The sequence below is a fragment of the Apodemus sylvaticus genome, chromosome 17, assembly GCF_947179515.1.
Source record: "Apodemus sylvaticus chromosome 17, mApoSyl1.1, whole genome shotgun sequence".
Classification (NCBI taxonomy): Eukaryota; Metazoa; Chordata; class Mammalia; order Rodentia; family Muridae; genus Apodemus; species Apodemus sylvaticus.
The window spans coordinates 81,791,312-81,810,503 of record NC_067488.1 but is presented as its reverse complement, the minus strand read 5'-3'; positions in this window follow the sequence as shown (position 1 = coordinate 81,810,503).

Sequence of the window (19,192 nt, the reverse complement as noted above, 5' to 3'; positions counted from 1 at the left end):
AGAATTCCATTTTACAAGGAAATACAGTGTTGCAGTTAAAGAAAAATACGTACGTAGTAGAAATACTTAATCTTTACCAGAAGAAATAACACATCATACAATATTATGTTGTATTTCCTAAACAACACGTTGTAACTCGAAAAGATTTGGTGTTGCATGTATGTTTAAGCTTGTAGCCTCAAAGGAGAACACACAGGAGAGTTTTCTCTTGAAAAAAATATGTCAGAATACCACGTTTTAGGAAATCCCGAATCGTGCGGAATTATCTTGGTTTCCTAAAAGTTGTAACTCGATAAGATTTGGTGTTGCATGTATGTCTAAGCTTCTAGCCTCAAAAGAGAATGCACAGGAGACTTTTCTCTCGAAAAAACATGTCAGAATACCATGTTTTAAGGAAATCGCTCATCGTGCGAAATTATCTTGTTTTTCCTAAACAGCATGGTGTAACTTGAAAAGCTTTGGTGTTGCATGTATGTCTAAGCATATAGCTTCAAAAGAGAACGAAGAGGAGAGTTTTCTCTCGAAAGAATATGTAAGAATACCACGTTATAAGGAAATACAGTGTTGCAGAGTAAAGACGAATACGGACTTATTAGAAATACTTAAAATTTACGAGAAGAAATAATGAATCGTGAAAAATTATCTTGTTTTTCCTAAACAACACGTTGTAACTAGAAAGGATTTGGTGTTGCGTGTATGTCTAAATTTGTAGCCTCTAAAGGGAACGCAAAGGAGAATTTTCAGTCGAAAAAATATGTCAGCATACAACGTTTTAAGGAAATACAGCATCATGCGAAATTATCTTGTTTTTCCTAAACAACACGTTGTAACTCAAAAATCTTTGGTGTTGCATTTATGTCTCAGCATGTAGCCTCAATAGAGAACGCACAAAGAGTTTTCTCTCGAAAGCATATGTAAGAATTCCACGTTATAACGGAATACAGTGTTGCAGAGTAAAAACAAATAAGTACTTATTAGAAATACTTAAACTTTACGAGAAAAAATAACGCATCATGCAAATTTATCTTGTTTTTCCTAACCAACACGTTGTACTTCGAAAAGATTTGGTGTTGCGTGTATGAGTAAGCGTGTAGTCTCAAAAGAGAACGCACAGGAGAGTTTTCTCTCGAAAAAATATGTCAGAATACCACGTTATTAGGAAATCCCGCATCGTGTGAATTTATCTTGTTTTTCCTAAACAACACGTTGTAACTCGAAAAGCTTTGGGTTGCGTGTATGTCTAAGTGAGTAGCCTCAGAAGAGAACGCACAGGAGAGTTTTCTCTTGAAAGAATATGTAAGAATATCCTGTTACAAGGAAATACAGTGTTGCATATTAAAGACAAATATGTACATATTGGAAATACTTAAACTTTATGTGAAGAAATAACGCATCTTGCAAAATTATCTGGTTTTTCCTAAATAACACATTGTAACTCGAAAGGATTTGGTGTTGCGTGTATGTCTAAGCTTCTAGCCTCAAAAGAGTACCCACAGGATAGTTTTCTCTCGAAAAAACATGTCAGAAAACCCCGTTTTAAGGAAATCGCAGATGGTGTGAAATTATCTTCTTTTTCCTAAACAACACCTTGTAACTTGAAAAGTTTTGGTGTTGCGTGTATGTCTAAGCATGTAGCCTCAAAAGAGAACGCACAGGGGAGTTTTCTCTCGAAAGAACATGAAAGAATACCACGTTATAAGCAAATACAGTGTTGCAGATTAAAGACAAATACGTATGTATTAGAAATACTTAAACTTTGCGAGAAGAAATAATGCATCGTAATATATTATCTTGCATATCCTAAACAACACGTTGTAACCTGAAAAGATTTGGTGTTGCTGCTAAGTCTAAATGTGTAGCCTCAAAAGAGAACCCACAGGAGAATTTTCTCTCGAAAAAGTATGTCAGAATACCACGCTTTAAGGAAATCCTGCATCGTGCGAAATTATCTTGTTTTTCTTAAACAACACTTTGTAACTCAAAAAGCTTTGATGTTGCGTGTATGTGTAAGCGTGTAGCCTCAAAAGAGAACGAAGAGGAGAGTTTTCTCTTGAAAGAATATGTAAGAATACCACTTTATAAGGAAATACGGTGTTGCAGTGTAAAGACAAATACGTACGTATTAGAAATACTTAAAATTTACGAGAAGAAATAATGCATCGTGCAAAATTATCTTGTTTTTCCTAAACAACACATTGTAACTCGAAAAGTTTTGCTGTTGCATGTATGTCTAAATGTGTAGCCTCAAAAGAGAACTCACAGGAGAATTTTCTCTCAAAAAATATGTCAGAATACCACGTTTTATGGAAATACCGCATAATGCAAAATTATCTTGTTTTTCCTAAACAACAAGTTGTAACTCGAAATGCTTTGGTGTTGCGTGTATGTCTAAGCATGTAGCCTCAAAAGAAAACGCACAGGAGAGTTTTCTCTCGAAAGAATATGGAAGAATTCCAAGTTATAATGGAATACAGTGTGGCAGAGTAAAAACAAATACGTAAGTATTAGAAATACTTAAACTTTACGAGAAGAAATAACGCTCCATACAAAATTATCTTGTATTTCCTAAACAACAAGTTGAAATTAGAAAAAAATTGTTGTTGCATGTATGTCTAAGCTTGTAGCCGCAAAAGAGAATGGAAAGGATAGCTTTCTATCGAAAAAAATATTTCAGAATACCACGTTTTAAGGAAATCCCGCATTATGCGAAATTATCTTGTTTTTCCTAAACAACACATTGTAACGCGAAAAGATTTGGTGCTGCGTGTATGTATAAGGGTGCAGCTTCAAAAGAGAATGCACAGGAGAGGTTTCTCTCAAAAGAATATGTAAGAATACCACGTTTTAAGGAAATCCCGCATCTTGCGAAATTATCTTGTTTTTCCTTAACAACATGTTGTAACTCGAAAAGCTTTGGTGTTGCGTGTATGTCTAAGCGTGCAGCCTCAAAAGAGAATGCATAGGAGAATTTTCTCTCGAAAGAATATGTAAGAATACCACGTTATAAGGAAATACAGTGTTGCAGAGTAAAGACAAATACGTACATATTGGAACTACTTAAACTTTAAGAGAAGAATTAAGTCATCGTGCAAATTATCTTGTTTTTCCTAAACAACACATTGCAACTCTAATAGATTTGGTGTTACGTGTATGTCTAAGCTGGTGGCCTAAAAAGAGAACGCACAGGAGTGTTTTCTCTCGAAAAAATATGTCAATATACCACGTTTTAAGGAAATCCCGCATCGTGCGAAATTATCTCTTTTTTTTCCTAAACAACACGTTGTAACTCGAAATGCTTTGGTGTTGCATGTATGTCTAAGCGTGTAGCGTCAAAAGAGAATGCACAGGAGAGTTTTCTCTCGAAAGAATATGTAAGAATACCACGTTATGTTGAAATACAGTGTTGCAGAGTAAAGACAAATACGTAAGTATTAAAAATACTTAAAATTTACGAGAGAAATTAATGCATCGTGCAAAATTATAATTTTTCCTAAACAACACGTTGTAACTCGAAAAGATTTGGTGTTGGGTGTATGTCTAAATATTTACCGTCTAAAGAGAACCCACAGGAGAATTTCCTCTCGAAAAAAAAAATGTCAGAATACCAAGTTTTAAGGAAATAACACATTATGCGAAATTATCTTGTTTTTCCTAAACAACACGTTGTAATTCGAAAAGCTTTGGTGTTGCATGTATGTCTAAGCGTGTAGCCTCAAAATAGAATGCACAGGAAAGATTTCTCTAGAAAGAATATGTAAGAATTCCACGTTATAACAGAATACAATGTTGCAGAGTAAAGACAAATTCGTATGATTTAGAAAAACTTAAACTTTAGGAGAAGAAATATCGCATCATGCAAAATTATCTTGTTTTTCCTAAACAACACGTTTTAACTCGAAAAGCTTTGGTGTTGCGTGTATGTCAAAGTGTGTAGCTTCAGAAGAGAATGCACAGGAGAGTTTTCTCTCGAAAGAATATGTCAGAACACCATGGTACAAGGAAATACAGTGTTGCAGAGTACAGACAAATACGTACGTATTAGAAATACTTAAACGTTACGAGAAGAAATAACTCATCCTAAAAAATTATCTTGTTTTTCCTAAACAACACGTTGTAACTCGAAAAGATGTGCAGTTGCGTGTATGTCTAAGCATGAAGCCTCAAAAGAGAACGCGCAGGAGAGTTTTCACTCGAAAGAATATGTAAGTATACCACGTTACAAGGAAATACTGTATTGCAGATTAAAGACAAATACATACATATTGGAAATACTTAAACTTTACGAGAAGAAATAACACATCGTGCAAAATTATCTTGTTTTTCCTAAATAACACGTTGTAATTCGAAAAGATTTGTTGTTGCGTGTATGCCTAAGCTTTTAGCCTCAAAATAGAACGCACAGGAGAGTTTTCTTTCGAAAAAAACATGTCAGAATACCCCGTTTTAAGGAAATTAATCATCGTGCAAAATTATCTTGTTTTTCCTAAATAACACGTTGTAACTTGGAAACCTTTGGTGTTGTGTGTATGTCTAAGAGTGTAGCCTCAAAACAGAATGCACAGGAGAGTTTACTCTAGAAAGAATATGTAAGAATACAACGTTATAAACAAATACAGTGTTGCAGAGTAAAGACAAATACATACTTCTTAGAAATACTTAAAATTTACAAGAAGAAATAGCACATTATCCAAAATTATCTTGTTTTTCCTAAACAACACGTTGTAACTCAAAAATATTTTATGTTGCGTGTATGTCTAAATGTATAGCCTCAAAGGAGAACCCACAGGAGGGTTTTCTCTCCAAAAAATATGTCGGAATACCACGTTTTAAGGAAATCCCGCATCGTGAGAAATTATCTTTTTTTTCCTAAACAACACGTTATAACTCAAAAAGATTTGGTGTTGTGTGGTTGTCTAAACGTGTAGCCTCAAAAGAGAACCCACAGAGGAATTTTCTCTAGACAAAATATGTCAGAATACCACGTTTTAAGGAAATAGCGCATCACGCGAAATTATGTTGTTTTTCCTAACCAACAAGTTTTAAATCGAAAAGCTTTGGTGTTGCGTGTATGTCTAAGCATGTAGCCTCAAAAGAGAATGCACAGGAGAGTTTTCTCTCGAAAGAATATGTAAGAATTCCACATTATAACGGAATACAGTGTTGCAGAGTAAAGACATATACAAACGTATTAGAAATACTTAAACTTTAGGAGAAGAAATAATGCATCATGCAAAATTATCTTGTTTTTCCTAAACAACACGTTGTAACTCGAAAAGATTTGGTGTTGCGTGTATGACTAAGCGTGTAGCCTCAAAAGAGAACGCACAGGAGAGTTTTCTCTAGAAAAAATATGTCAGAATACCACGTTTTAAGGAAATCCAGCATTGTGCGATATTATCTTGTTTTTCCTAAACAATACGTTTTAACTCGAAAAGCTTTGGTGTTGCGTGTATGTCTAAATGTGTAGCCTCAGAAGAGAACACACAGTAGAGTTTTCTCTCAAAAGAATATGTCAGAACACCACGTTACAAGGAAATACAGTGTTGCAGAGTAAAGACAAATACGTACGTATTAGAAATACTTAAACTTTATGAGAAGAAATAATGCTCCGTACAAAATTATCTTGTGTTTCCTAAACAACAAGTTGAAATTCGAAAAGATTTGGTGTTGCGTGTATGTCTAAGCTTGTAGCCACAAAAGAGAACGCACAGGAGAGTTTTCTCTAGAAAAAAATATGTCAGAATACCACGTTTTAAGAAAATCCCGCATGGTGCGAAATTATCTTGTTTTTCCTAAACAACACGATGTAACTCGGAAAGTTTAGGTGTTGTGTGTATGTTTAAGGGTGCAGCCTCAAAAGAAAATGCACAGGAGAGTTTTCTATCAAAAGAATACATAAGAATACCACATTAAAAGGAAATAGAGTGTTGCAGAGTAAAGACAAATACGAACGTATTAGAAATACTGAAACTTTACGAGAAGAAATAACTCATCATACAAAATAATGGTCTATTTCCTAAACAACACGTTGTACCTCGAAAAGATTTGGAGTTGCGTGTATGTCTAAGCGTGTAGCCTCAAAAGAGAACTCACAAGAGAATTTTCACTCGAAAGAATATGTAAGAATACCAAGTTATAAGGAAATACTGTGTTGCAGATTATAGACAAATACGTACGTATTAGAAATACTTAAAATTAACGAGAAGAAATAATGCATCGTAAAACATTATCTTGTATTTCCTAAACAATACGTTGTAACATGAAAAGATTTGGTGTATCGTGTATGTATAAGCGTGTAGCCTCAAAAGAGAATGAAGAGGAGAGTTTTCTCTCGAAAGAATATGAAAGAATACCATGTTATAAGGAAATACAGTGTTGCAGATTAAAGACAAATATGTACATATTGGAAATAATTAAACTTTACGAGAAGAAATAATGCATCATGCAATATTATCTTGTTTTTCCTAAACAACACGTTGTAACTCGAAAAGATTTTGTGTTACGTGTAGGTCTAAGCTGGTAGTCTGAAAAGAGAATGCACAGAAGAGTTTTCACTCGAAAAAATATGTCAGAATACCACGCTTTAAGGAAATCCTGCATCGTGCGAAATTATCTTTTTTTTCCTAAACAACACGTTATAACTCAAAAAGATTTGGTGTTGCGTGGTTGTCTAAACGTGTAGCCTCAAAAGAGAACCCACTGAGGAATTTTCTCTCGACAAAATATGTCAGAATACCACGTTTTAAGGAAATCCCGCATCTTGCGAAATTATCTTTTTTTTCCTAAACAACACGTTGTAACTCGAAAGGCTTTGGTGATGCGAGAATGTCTAAGCGTGTAGCCTCAAAAGAGAACGCACAGGAGAGTTTTCTCTCGAAAAAAATATGTCAGAATACCACGTTTTAAGGAAAACCTGCATTGTCAGAAATTATCTTGTTTTTCCTAAACAACACGTTGTAACTCGAAAAGCTTTGGTGTTGCGTGTATGTTTAAACATGTAGCCTCCAAAGAGAACCCACAGGAGAATTTTCTCTCAACAAAATATATCAGAATACCACGTTTTATGGAAATCCCACATCATGCGAAATTATCTTGTTTTTCATAAAGAACAAGTTGTAACTCGAAAAGATTTTGTGTTGCGTGTATGTCTAAGCTTGTATCCTCAAAAGAGAACGCACAGGAGAATTTTCTCTCCAAAAAATATGTCAGAATACCACGTTTTTAGGAAATCCCGCATCGTGCGAAATTATCTTGTTTTTCTTAAACAACACGTTGTAACTCGAACAGCTTTGGTGTTGCGTGAATGTCTAAGTGTGTAGCCTCAAAAGTGAATGCACAGGAGTGTTTTCTCTCGAAAGAATATGTAAGAATACCAAGTTATAAGGAAATTCAGTGTTGCAGATTAAAGACAAATATGTACATATTGGAAATACTTAAACTTTACGAGAAGAAATAAGGCATCATGTAAAATTATCTTGTTTTTCCTAAACAATACGTTGTAACTCAAATAGTTTTGCTGTTGTGTGTATGTCTAAGCTGGTGGCCTCAAAAGAGAACGCACAGGAGTGTTTTCTCTCGAAAAATATGTCAGAATACCACGTTTTAAGGAGATCTTGCAACGTTGAAACTATCTTGTTTTTCCTAAACAACAAGTTTGAATATGTTTGAATACCACGTTACAAGGAAATACAATTGTGTAAAGACAAATACGTACATATTAGAAATACTTAAACTTTATGAGAAGAAATAACGCATCATACAAAATTATCTAGTATTTCCTAAACAACATGATGTAACTCGAAAAGATTTGGTGTGGCGTGTATGTCTAAGCGTGTAGCCTCAAAAGAGAACCCACAGGAGAATTTTCTCTCGAAAAAATATGTCAGAATTCCACGTTTTAAGGAAATCTTGCATTGTGCAAAATTATCTTGTTTTTCCTAAACAACACGTTGTAATTCGAAAAGCTTTCGTGTTGCGTGTATGTCTAAGCATGTAGCCTCAAAAAAGAACGCACAGGAGAGTTTTCTATCGAAAAAATATGTCAGAATACCACGTTTTAAGAAAATCCAGTATCTTGCGAAATTATCTTGTTTTTCCTAAACAACTTGTTGTAAATGGAAAAGCTTTGGTGTTGCGTTTTGTCTAATCGTGCAGCCTCAAAAGAGAATGGATAGGAGAGTTTTCTCTCGTAACAATATGTACAAAAACCACGTTGCAAGGAAATACAGTGTTGTAGAGTAAAGACAAATAAGTACGTATTAGAAACACTTAAACATTAAGAGAAGAAATAAAGCATCGTACAAAATTATCTTGTATTTTCTAAACAACACGTTGTAACTCGAAAAGATTTGGTGTTGCGTTTATGTCTAAGCATGTAGCCTCAGAAACGAACGCACAGGAGAGTTTTCTCTTGAAAAAATATGTCAGAATACCATGATTTATGGAAATCCCGCATCGTGTGAAATTATCTTGTTTTTCTTAAACAAGACGTTGTAACTCGAAAAGCTTTGGTGTTGCGTATATGTCTAAGCGTGTAGCCTCAAAAGAGAATGCACAGGAGAATTTTCTCTCGAAAGAATATATAAGAATACCATGTTATAAGGAAATACAGTGTTGCAGAGTAAAGAAAAATACTTACGTAAAAGAAATACTGAAACGTGGTATTCTGACATATTTTTTTCGAGAGAAAATTCTCCTGTGCATTCTCTTTTGAGGCTAGAAACTTAGGCATACATGCAACACCAATCCTTTTCGAGTGACAATGTGTTATTTAGGAAAAACAAGATAATTTTGCACGATGCGTTATTTCTTCTTGTAAAGTTTAAGTATTTCCAATATGTACATATATGTCTTTAATCTGCAATACTGTATTTCCTTATAACGTAGTATTCTTGCATATTCTTTCGAGTGAAAACTCTCCTGTGCGTTCTCTTTTGAGGCTACACGCTTAGACATACACGCAACTCCACATCTTTTCGAATTACAACGTCTTGTTTAGAAAATACAAGATAATTTTTACGATAAGTTATTTCTTTAAAGTTTAAGAATTTCTAACACGTACGTATTTGTCTTTACTCTGCAACACTGTATTTCCTTGTAACATGGTGTTCTGACCTATTCTTGCGAGAGAAAACTCTCCTGTGCGTTCTCTTTTGAGGCTACACGCTGAGACATACACGCAACACCAAAGCTTTTCGAGTTAAAATGTGTTGTTTAGGAAAAACAAGATAATATCGCACAATGCTGGATTTCCTTAAAAAGTGGTATTCTGACATATTTTTTGAGAGAAATCTCTCCTGTGCGTTCTCTTTTGAGGCTACACACTTAGTCATACACGCAACACCAAATCTTTTCGAGTTACAACGTGTTGTTTAGGAAAAACAAGATAATTTTGCATGATGCATTATGTCTTCTCGTAAAGTTTAAATATTTCCAATATGTACATATTTGTCTTTAATCTGCAATACTGTATTTCCTTATAACGTGGTATTCTTACATATTCTTTTGAGAGAAAACTCTCGTCTTCATTTCCTTTTGAGGCTACACGCTTAGACATACACACAACACCAAAGATTTTCGAGTTACAATGTGTTGTTAGGAAAAACAAGATAATTTTACACGATGCGGGATTTCCTTAAAACGTGGTATTCTGACATATTTTTTCGAGAGAAAATTCTCCTGTGGGTTCTCTTTTCAGGCTACACATATAGACTTACAAGCAACACCATATCTTTTCAGGTTACAACGTGCTGTTTAGGAAATGCAAGATAATATTTACGATGCGTTATTTCTTCTCATAAATTTTAAGTATTTCTAAAACGTACGTATTTGTCTTTAATCTCCAACACTGTATTTCCTTATAACGTGGTATTTAAACATATTCTTTAGAGTGAAAACGCTCCTGTGCATTCTCTTTTGAGGCTACACGCTTCAAATCTTTTCGAGGTACAACGTGTTGTTTAGGAAATACAAGATAATTTTGTACGTTATTTCTTCTCATAAAGTTTAAGTATTTCTAATAAGTACATATTTGTCTTTACTCTGCAATACTGTACTTCCTTATAAAGTGGTATTCTTACATATTCTTTCGAGAGAAAACTCTCCTGTGCATTCTCTTTTGAGGCTGCACCCTTAGACATACATGCAACACCAAAACTTTTCGAGTTAAAATGTGTTGTTTAGGAAAAACAAGATAATTTTGCACCATGCGGGATTTCCTTAAAACGTGGTATTCTGACATATTTTTTCGAGAGAAAACTCTCCTGTGCGTTCTCTTTTGTGGCTACAAGCTTAGACATATACACAACACAAAATCTTTTCGAATTTCAACTTTTTGTTTAGGAAATACAATATAATTTTTTATGGAGCCTTATTTCTTCTCATTAGTATTTCTAATACGTACGTATTTGTCTTTACTCTGCAACACTGTATTTCCTAGTAACGTGGTGTTCTGACATATTCTTTCAAGAGAAAACTCTACTGTGCATTCTCTTCTGAGGCTACACTTTTAGACATACACGCAACACCAAAACATTTCGAGTTAAAATGTATTGTTTAGGAAAAACAAGATAATATCGCACAATGCTGAATTTCCTTCAAACGTGGTATTCTGACATATTTTTTTGAGAGAAAACTCTCCTGTGCGTTCTCTTTTGAGGCTACACGCTTAGTCATACACACAACACCAAATCTTTTCGAGTTACAACGTGTTGTTTAGGAAAAACAACATAATTTTGCATGATGCATTATTTCTTCTCGTAAAGTTTAAGTATTTCTAATATGTTCGTATTTGTCTTTACTCTGCAACACTGTATTCTGTTATAACGTGGAATTCTTACATATTGTTTCGATAGAAAACTCTCCTGTGCATTCTCTTTTGAGGCTACACTCTGAGACATACACGCAACACCAAAGCTTTTCGAGTTAAAACTTGTTGTTTAGGAAAAACAAGATTTCGCATGATGCGCTTTTTCCTTAAAACTTGGTATTCTGACATATTTTTTCGAGAGAAAATTCTCCTTTGGGTTCTCTTTTGAGGCTACACATGTAGACATGCACGCAACATAAAATTTTTTCTATTTACAACGTGTTGTTTAGGAAAAACAAGATAATTTTGGATGATGCGTTATTTCTTTTCGTAAATTTTAAGTATTTCTAATACGTATGTATTTGTCTTTACTCTGCAACACTGTATTAGCTTATAACGAGGTATTCTTACATATTCTTTCGAGAGTAAACTTTCCTGTGTGTTCTCTTTTGAGGCTACACGCTTAGACATACACGCAACACCAAAGCTTTTCAAGTTCCAACGTGTTGTTTAGGAAAAACAAGAAAAATTTGCACGATGCGTAATATCCTTAAAACGGGGTATTCTGACATGTTTTTTCGAAAGAAAACTCTCCTGTGCATTCTCTTTTGAGGCTTGAAGCTTAGGCATACACGCAGCACCAAATCTTTCGAGTTACAATGTGTTATTTAGGAAAAACAAGATAATTTTGCACGATGCGTTATTTCTTCTCGTAAAGTGTAAGTATTTCCAATATGTACATATTTGTCTTTAATCTGCAATACTGTATTTCCTTATAATGTGGTATTCTTAAATATTCTTTCGAGTGAAAACTCTCCTGTGCGTTCTCTTTTGAGGCTACACGCTTAGACATACATGCAGCTCCACATCTTTTCGAGTTACAACGTGTTGTTTAGGAAATACAAGAAATTTTGTACGATGAGTTATTTCTTCTCGTAAAGTTTAAGAATTTCTAATACGTATGTATTTGTCTTTACCCTGCAACACTGTATTTCCTTGTAACATGGTGTTCTGACATATTCTTTCGAGAGAAAATTCTCCTGTGCATTCTCTTCTGAGGCTACACACTTAGACATACACAGAACACCAAAGCTTTTCGAGTTACAACATATTGTTTAGGATAAACAAGATAATTTCGCATGATGCGGGATTTCCTTAAAACGTGGTATTCTGACATATTTTTCAAGAGAAATCTCTCCTGTGCATTTTCTTTTGAGGCTACATGCTTAGTCATACACGCAACACCAAATCGTTTCGAGTTACAACGTGTTGTTTAGGAAAAACAAGATAATTTTGCATAATGTGATATTTCTTCTCGTAAAGTTTAAGTATTTCTAATACAAATGAATTTGTCTTTACTCTGCAACACTGTATTCCGTTATAACGTGGAATTCTTACATATTTTTTCGAGAGAAATCTCTCCTGTGCATTCTATTTTGAGGCTATACGCTTAGACATACACGCAACATCAAAGCTTTTCCAATTACAACGTGTTGTTTAGGAAAAACAAGATAATTTCGCATGATGTGGTATTTCCTTAAAACTTGGTATTCTGACATTTTTTTTCGAGAGATAATTCTCCTGTGGGTTCTCTTTTGAGGCTAAACATTTAGACATACACGCAACAACAAATCTTTTCTAGTTACAATGTGTTGTTTAGGAAAAAAAAAGATAATTTTGCACGATGCATTATTTCTTCTCACAAATTTTAAGTATTTCTAATACTTACGTATTTGCCTTTACTCTGCAACACTGTATTTCTTCATAACGTGGTATTCTTACATATTCTTTCGAGAGAAAACTCTCCTCTTCATTCTCTTTTGAGGCTACACGCTTAGACATACACGCAACTCCAAAGTATTTCGAGTTACAACATGTTGTTCAGGAAAAACAAGATAATTTCACATGATGCGGGATTTCCTTAAAACGTGGTATTATGACATATTTTTTCGAGGGAAAATTCTCCTGTGGGTTCTCTTTTGAGGCTACACATTTAGACTTACAAGCAACACCAAATTTTTTTGAGTTACAACGTGTTGTTTAGGATAAAGAAGATAATTTTGTACGATGCGTTATTTCTTCTCGTACATTTTAAGTATTTTTAATACGTATGTATTTGTTTTTACTCTGCAACACTGTATTTGCTTATCACGTGGTATTCTTACATATTCTTTCGAGAGTAAACTCGCCTGTGCATTCTCTTTTGAGGCCTCACGCTTAGACATACACGCAACACCAAAGCTTTTCATGTTACAACGTGTTGTTTAGGAAAAACAAGATAATTTCGCACGATGCAGGATTTCTTTAAAACGTGGTGTATTGACATATTTTTCGAGAGAAAACACTCCTGTGCGTTCTCTTTTGAAGCTACCAACTTAGACATACACGTAACACCAAATCTTTTCGAGTTACAACGTGTTGTTTAGGAAAAACAAGATAATTTTGCACGATGCCTTATTTCTTCTCTTACAGTTTAAATATTTCCAATACGAACGTATTTGTCTTTACTCTGCAACACTGTATTTCCTTATAACGTGGTATTCTTACATATTCTTTCGAGAGAAAATTCTCCTATGCATTCTCTTTTGAGGCTGCACGCTTAGACATACACGCAACACCAATGCTTTTCATGTTACAACATGTTGTTAAGGAAAAACAAGATAATTTCGCAAGATGCGGGATTTCATTAAAACGTGGTATTCTTACATATTCTTTCGAGAGAAACCTCTCCTGTGCATTCTCTTTTGAGGCTGCTCCCTTATACATACACGCAACACCAAATCTTTTCGAGTTGCAACGTGTTGTTTAGGAAAAACAAGATAATTTCGCACGATGCTGGATTTCCTTAAAACGTGGTATTCTGACATATTCATTTGTGAGAAAACTCTCCTTGGCGTTCTCTTTTGAGGCTACACGCTCAGTCATACATGCAACACCAAATCATTTGGGAGTTACTACGTTTTGTTTAGTAAAAACAAGATAATTTTGCTCGATGCATTATTTTTCTCGTAAAGTTTAAGTATTTCTACTACGTATGTATTTGTCTTTACTCTGCAACACTGTATTCCGTTATAACGTGGAATTCTTACATATTCTTTTGAAAGAAAACTCTCCTGTGCATTCTCTTTTGCGGCTACATACTTAGACATACATGCACCACCAAATCTTTACGAATTTCTACTTGTTGTTTAGGAAATACAAGATAATTTTGTACGGAGCATTATTTCTTCTCGTAAAGTTTAAGTGTTTCTAATACGTATGTATTTTTCTTTACTCTGCAACACTGTATTTCCTTGTAACGTGGTATTCTGACATATTCTTTCTAGAGAAAACTCTCCTGTGCATTCTCTTCTGAGGCTACACACTTAGGCATACACACAACACCAAAGCTTTTCGAGTTAAAACGTGTTGTTTAGGAAGAACAAGATAATTTCGCATGATGCAGTATTTCCTTAAAATGCGGTATTCTGACATAATTTTTTCGAGAGAAAACTGTCCTGTGCATTCTCTTTTGAGGCTGCACGCTTAGTCATACATGCAACACCATATCTTTTCGAGTTACAACGTGTTGTTTAGGAAAAAAAACATACTTTTGCATGACGCGTTATTTCGTCTGGTAAAGTTTAAGTATTTCTAATATGTATGTATGTGTCTTTACTCTGTAACACTGTATTTCCTTATTATGTGGTATTCTTACATATTCTTTAGAGAGAAATGTCTCCTGTGCATTCTCTTTCCGCGGCTACATGCTTAGACATACATGCAATACCAAAGTTTCTCGAGATCCAAAGTATTGTTTAGGAAAAACAAGATAATTTCGCACGATGCAGGATTTCCGTGAAACATGGTATTATGATGTATTTTTTGAGAGAAAATTCTCCTGTGCATTCTCTTTTGAGACTTCATGCTTTACCATACACTCAACACAAAATCTTTTCGAGTTACAACGTGTTCTTTAGGAAAAACAAGATAATTTTGCACGCTGCGTTATTTCTTCTCGTAAATTTTAAGTATTTCAAATACGTACGTATTTGTCTTTACTCTGCAACACTGTATTTCCTTATAAAGTGGTATTCTTACATATTTTTTCGAGAGTAAACTCTCCTGTGCATACTCTTTTGCGGCTACACGCTTAGACATACACGCAACACCAGTTTTTCGAGTTACAACGTGTTGTTTAGGAAAAACAAGATAATTTCGCACGATGCAGGATTTCCCTAATACGTGGTATTATGACGTATTATTTCCAGAGAAAATTCGTCTGTGGGTTCACTTTTGAGGTTACACGTTGAGACATACACGCAACACCAATTCCTTTCGAGTTACAACGTGTTGTTTAGGAAATACAAGATAATTTTGCACGATGCGTTATTTCTTCTTGTAAATTTTAAGTATTTCTAATACGTACGTATTTGTCTTTACTCTGCAACACTGTATTTCCTTATAACGTGGTATTCTTACATATTCTTTCGAGAGAAAACTCTCCTGTGCGTTTTCTTTTGAGGCTGCACGGTTAGAGAAAAACGCAACACCAAAGATTTTCGAGTTACAACAAGTTGTTTAGGAAAAACAAGATAATTTCACATGATGCGCGATTTCCTTAAAACGTGGTATTCTGACATATTTTTGGAGAGAATACTCTAATATGGGTTCTCTTTGAGGATACACGTTTAGAAATACACGCAACAACAAATCTTTTCGAGTTACAACGTGTTGTTTAGGAAATACAAGATAATATTTTACGATGCGTTATTTCTTCTCATAAATTTTAAGTATTTTTAATATGTACGTATTTGTCTTTACGCTGTAACACTGTATTTCCTTGTAATGTGACATTCTTACATATTCTTTTGAGTGAAAACTCTCCTGCGCATTCTCTTTTAAGGCTACACACTTAGACATACACGCAACACCAAAGCTTTTCGAGTTACAACATGTAGTGTAGGAAAAACAAGATAATTTCGCATGATGCTGGATTTCCTTAAAACGTGGTATTCTGACATATTTTTTCGAGAGAAAACTCTCCTGTGCATTCTCTTTTGAGGCTACACGCTTAGTCATACATGCCACACCATATCTTTTTGAGTTACAACGTGTTGTTTAGGAAAAACAAGATAATTTTGCTTGATGCGTTATTTCTTCTCGTAAAGTTTAAGTATTTCTAATACGTACGTATTGTCTTTACCCTGCAACACTGTATTTCCTTAGAACGTGGTATTCTTACATATTCTTTTGAGTGAAAACTGTCCTGTTCGTTCTCTTTTGAGGCTACATGCTTAGACATACACGCAACACCAAAGCTTTTTGAGCTACAACGTGTTGTTTAGAAAAAACAAGATCATTTCGCACAATGCTGGATTTCCTTAAAACGTGGTATTCTGACATATTTTTTCGAGAGAAAATTCTCCTATGGGTTCTCTTTTGAGGCTACACGCTTCGACATACACGCCACACCAAATCATTTCGAGTTACAACGTGTTGTTTAGGAAATACTAGATAATTTTGTACGATGCGTTATTTCTTCTTGAAAAGTTTAAGTATTTCTAATATGTACGTATTTGTTTTTAATCTGCAAAACTGTATTTCATTGTAACGTGGTATTCTTACATATTCTTGCGAGACAAAACTCTCCTGTGCATTCTCTTTAAGGCTACACACTTAGACATACACGCAACACCAAAGCTTTTTGAGTTAAAACATGTTGTTTAGGAAAAACAAGATAATTTAGCATGATGCAGGATTTCCTTAAAACGTGGTATTTTGACATAGGTTTTTGAGGGAAAACTCTCCTGTGCGTACTCTTTTGAGGCTACAAGCTTAGACATACACGCAACACCAAATCTTTTCGAATTACAACGTGTTGTTTAGGAAAAACAAGATAATTTTTTGCGATGTTTTATTTCTTCTCTTAATGTTTAAGTATTTCTAATATGTACGTATTTGTCTTCATTCTGCAAGACTGTATTTCCTTGTAACGTGGTACTCTTACATATTCTTTCGAGAGAAAACTCTCCTGCGCGTTCTCTTTTGAGGCTACACGCTTAGACATAAACGCCACTCCAAAGCTTTTCGAGTTACATCGTGCTGTTTAGGAAAAACAAGATAAATTAGCACGATGCGGGATTTCCTTAAAAGGTGGTATTCTGACATATTTTTTCAAGAATAAACTCTCCTGTGCGTTCTCTTTTGAGGCCACAAGCTTAGACATACACGTAACACAAAATCTTTTTGAGTTACAACGTGTTGTTTAGGAAAAACAAGATAATTTTGCATGGTGCGTTATTTCTTCTCGTAAAATTTAAGTATTTCCAATTTGTACGTATTTTTATTTAATATGCAACACTGTATTCCCTTATAACGTGGTATTCTTACATATTCTTTTGAGAGAAACTGTCCTGTGCGTTCTCTTTTGAGGCTGCATGCTTAGACAAAAATGCAACTCCAAAGCTTTTCGAGTTACAACGTTTTGTTTAGGAAAAACAAGATAATTTCGCAAGATGCGGGATTTCCTTAAAACATGGTATTCTGACATATTTTTTCGAGAGAAAACTCTCCTGTGCATTCTCTTTTGAGGCTACATGCTTAGACATACATGCAACACCAAATGTTTTCGAGTTACAACATGTTGTTTAGGAAATAAAAGATAATTTTTTATGATGCATTATTTCTTCTCGTAAAGTTTAAGTGTTTCCTTTACGTATGTATTTGTCTTTACTCTGCAACACTGTATTTCCTTATAACATGATATTCTTATATATTCTTTCGAGAGAAAACTCTCCTGTGTGTTCCCTTTTGAGGCTACACACTTAGACATACACGCAACATCAAAGCTTTTCGAGTTACAACGAGTTGTTTAAGAAAAACAAGATAATTTCGCACGATGCGGTATTTCCTTAATTCGTCATATTGTGACATATTTTTTCGAGAGAAAACTCTCCTGTGCGTTATCCTTTGAGGCTACATGAATAGACATACACGCAACACCAAATCTTTTCGAGTTACAACGTGTTGTTAAGGAAATACAAGATAATTTTGTACAATGCTTTATTTCTTCTCTTAATGTTTAAGTATTTCTAATACGTACTTATTTGTCTTTACTCTATAACACTGTATTTCCTTGTAACGTGGTATTCTTGCATATTCTTTCGAGAGAAAACTCTCCTGTGCGTTCTGTTTTAGGCTACACGCTTAGACATACACACAACACCAAATCTTTTCGAGTTACAACGTGTTGTTTAGGAAATACTAGATAATTTTGTATGATGCGTTATTTCTTCTTGTAAAGTTTAAGTATTTCTAATATGTATGTATTTGTTTTTACTCTGCAAAACTGTATTTCCTTGTAACGTGGTATTCTTACATATTCGTGCGAGATAAAACTCTCCTGTGCATTCTCTTTTGAGGCTACACACTTAGACATACACGTAACACCAAAGCTTTTTGAGTTAAAACATGTTGTTTTGGAAAAAAGATAATTTCGCACGATGCAGGGTTTCCTTAAAACGTGGTATTCTGCCAAATTTTTTCGAGAGAAAACTCTCCTGTGTTTTCTCTTTTGAGGGTACATGCTGAGATATACAAGCTACACGAAAGCTTTTCGAGTTACAACGTGTTGTTTAGAAAAAACAAGATAATTTCGCACAATGCAGGATTTCCTTAAAACGTGGTATTCTAACATATGTTTTCGAGGGAAAACTCTCCTGTGCGTTCTCTTTTGAGGCTTCAAGCTTAGACATACACGCAACACCAAATCTTTTGAATTACAACGTGTTGTTTAGAAAAACAAGATAATTTTTTACGATGCTTTATTTCTTCTCTTAATGTTTAACTGTTTCTAATATGTACGTATTTGTCTTTACTCTGCAACACTGTATTTCCTTGTAACATGGTATTCTTACATATTCTTTCGAGAGAAAACTCTCTTGTGCGTTCTCTTTTGAGGCTACATTATTAGACATACACGCAACATCACATCTTTTCGACTTACCACGTGTTGTTTAGAAAAAACAAGATAATTTTGCACGATGCGTTATTTCTTCTTGTAAAGTTTAAGTATTTCCAATACGTACGTATTTTCCTTTACTCTGCAATACTGTATTTCCTTATAACGTGGTATTCTTACATATTCTTTCGTGAGAAAACTCTCCTGTGCGCTCTCTTTTGAGGCTACACGCTGAGACATACAAGCTACACCAAAGCTTTTCGAGTTACAACGTGTTGTTTAGGAAAAACAATTTCTCACGATGCAGGATTTACTTAAAACGTGGTATTCTGACATATTTTTTCGAGAGAAAATTCTCCTGTGGGTCCTCTTTTGAGGCTACACATTTAGACAAACACACAACACCAAATCTTTTCGAGTTACACGGTGTTGTTTAGGAAATA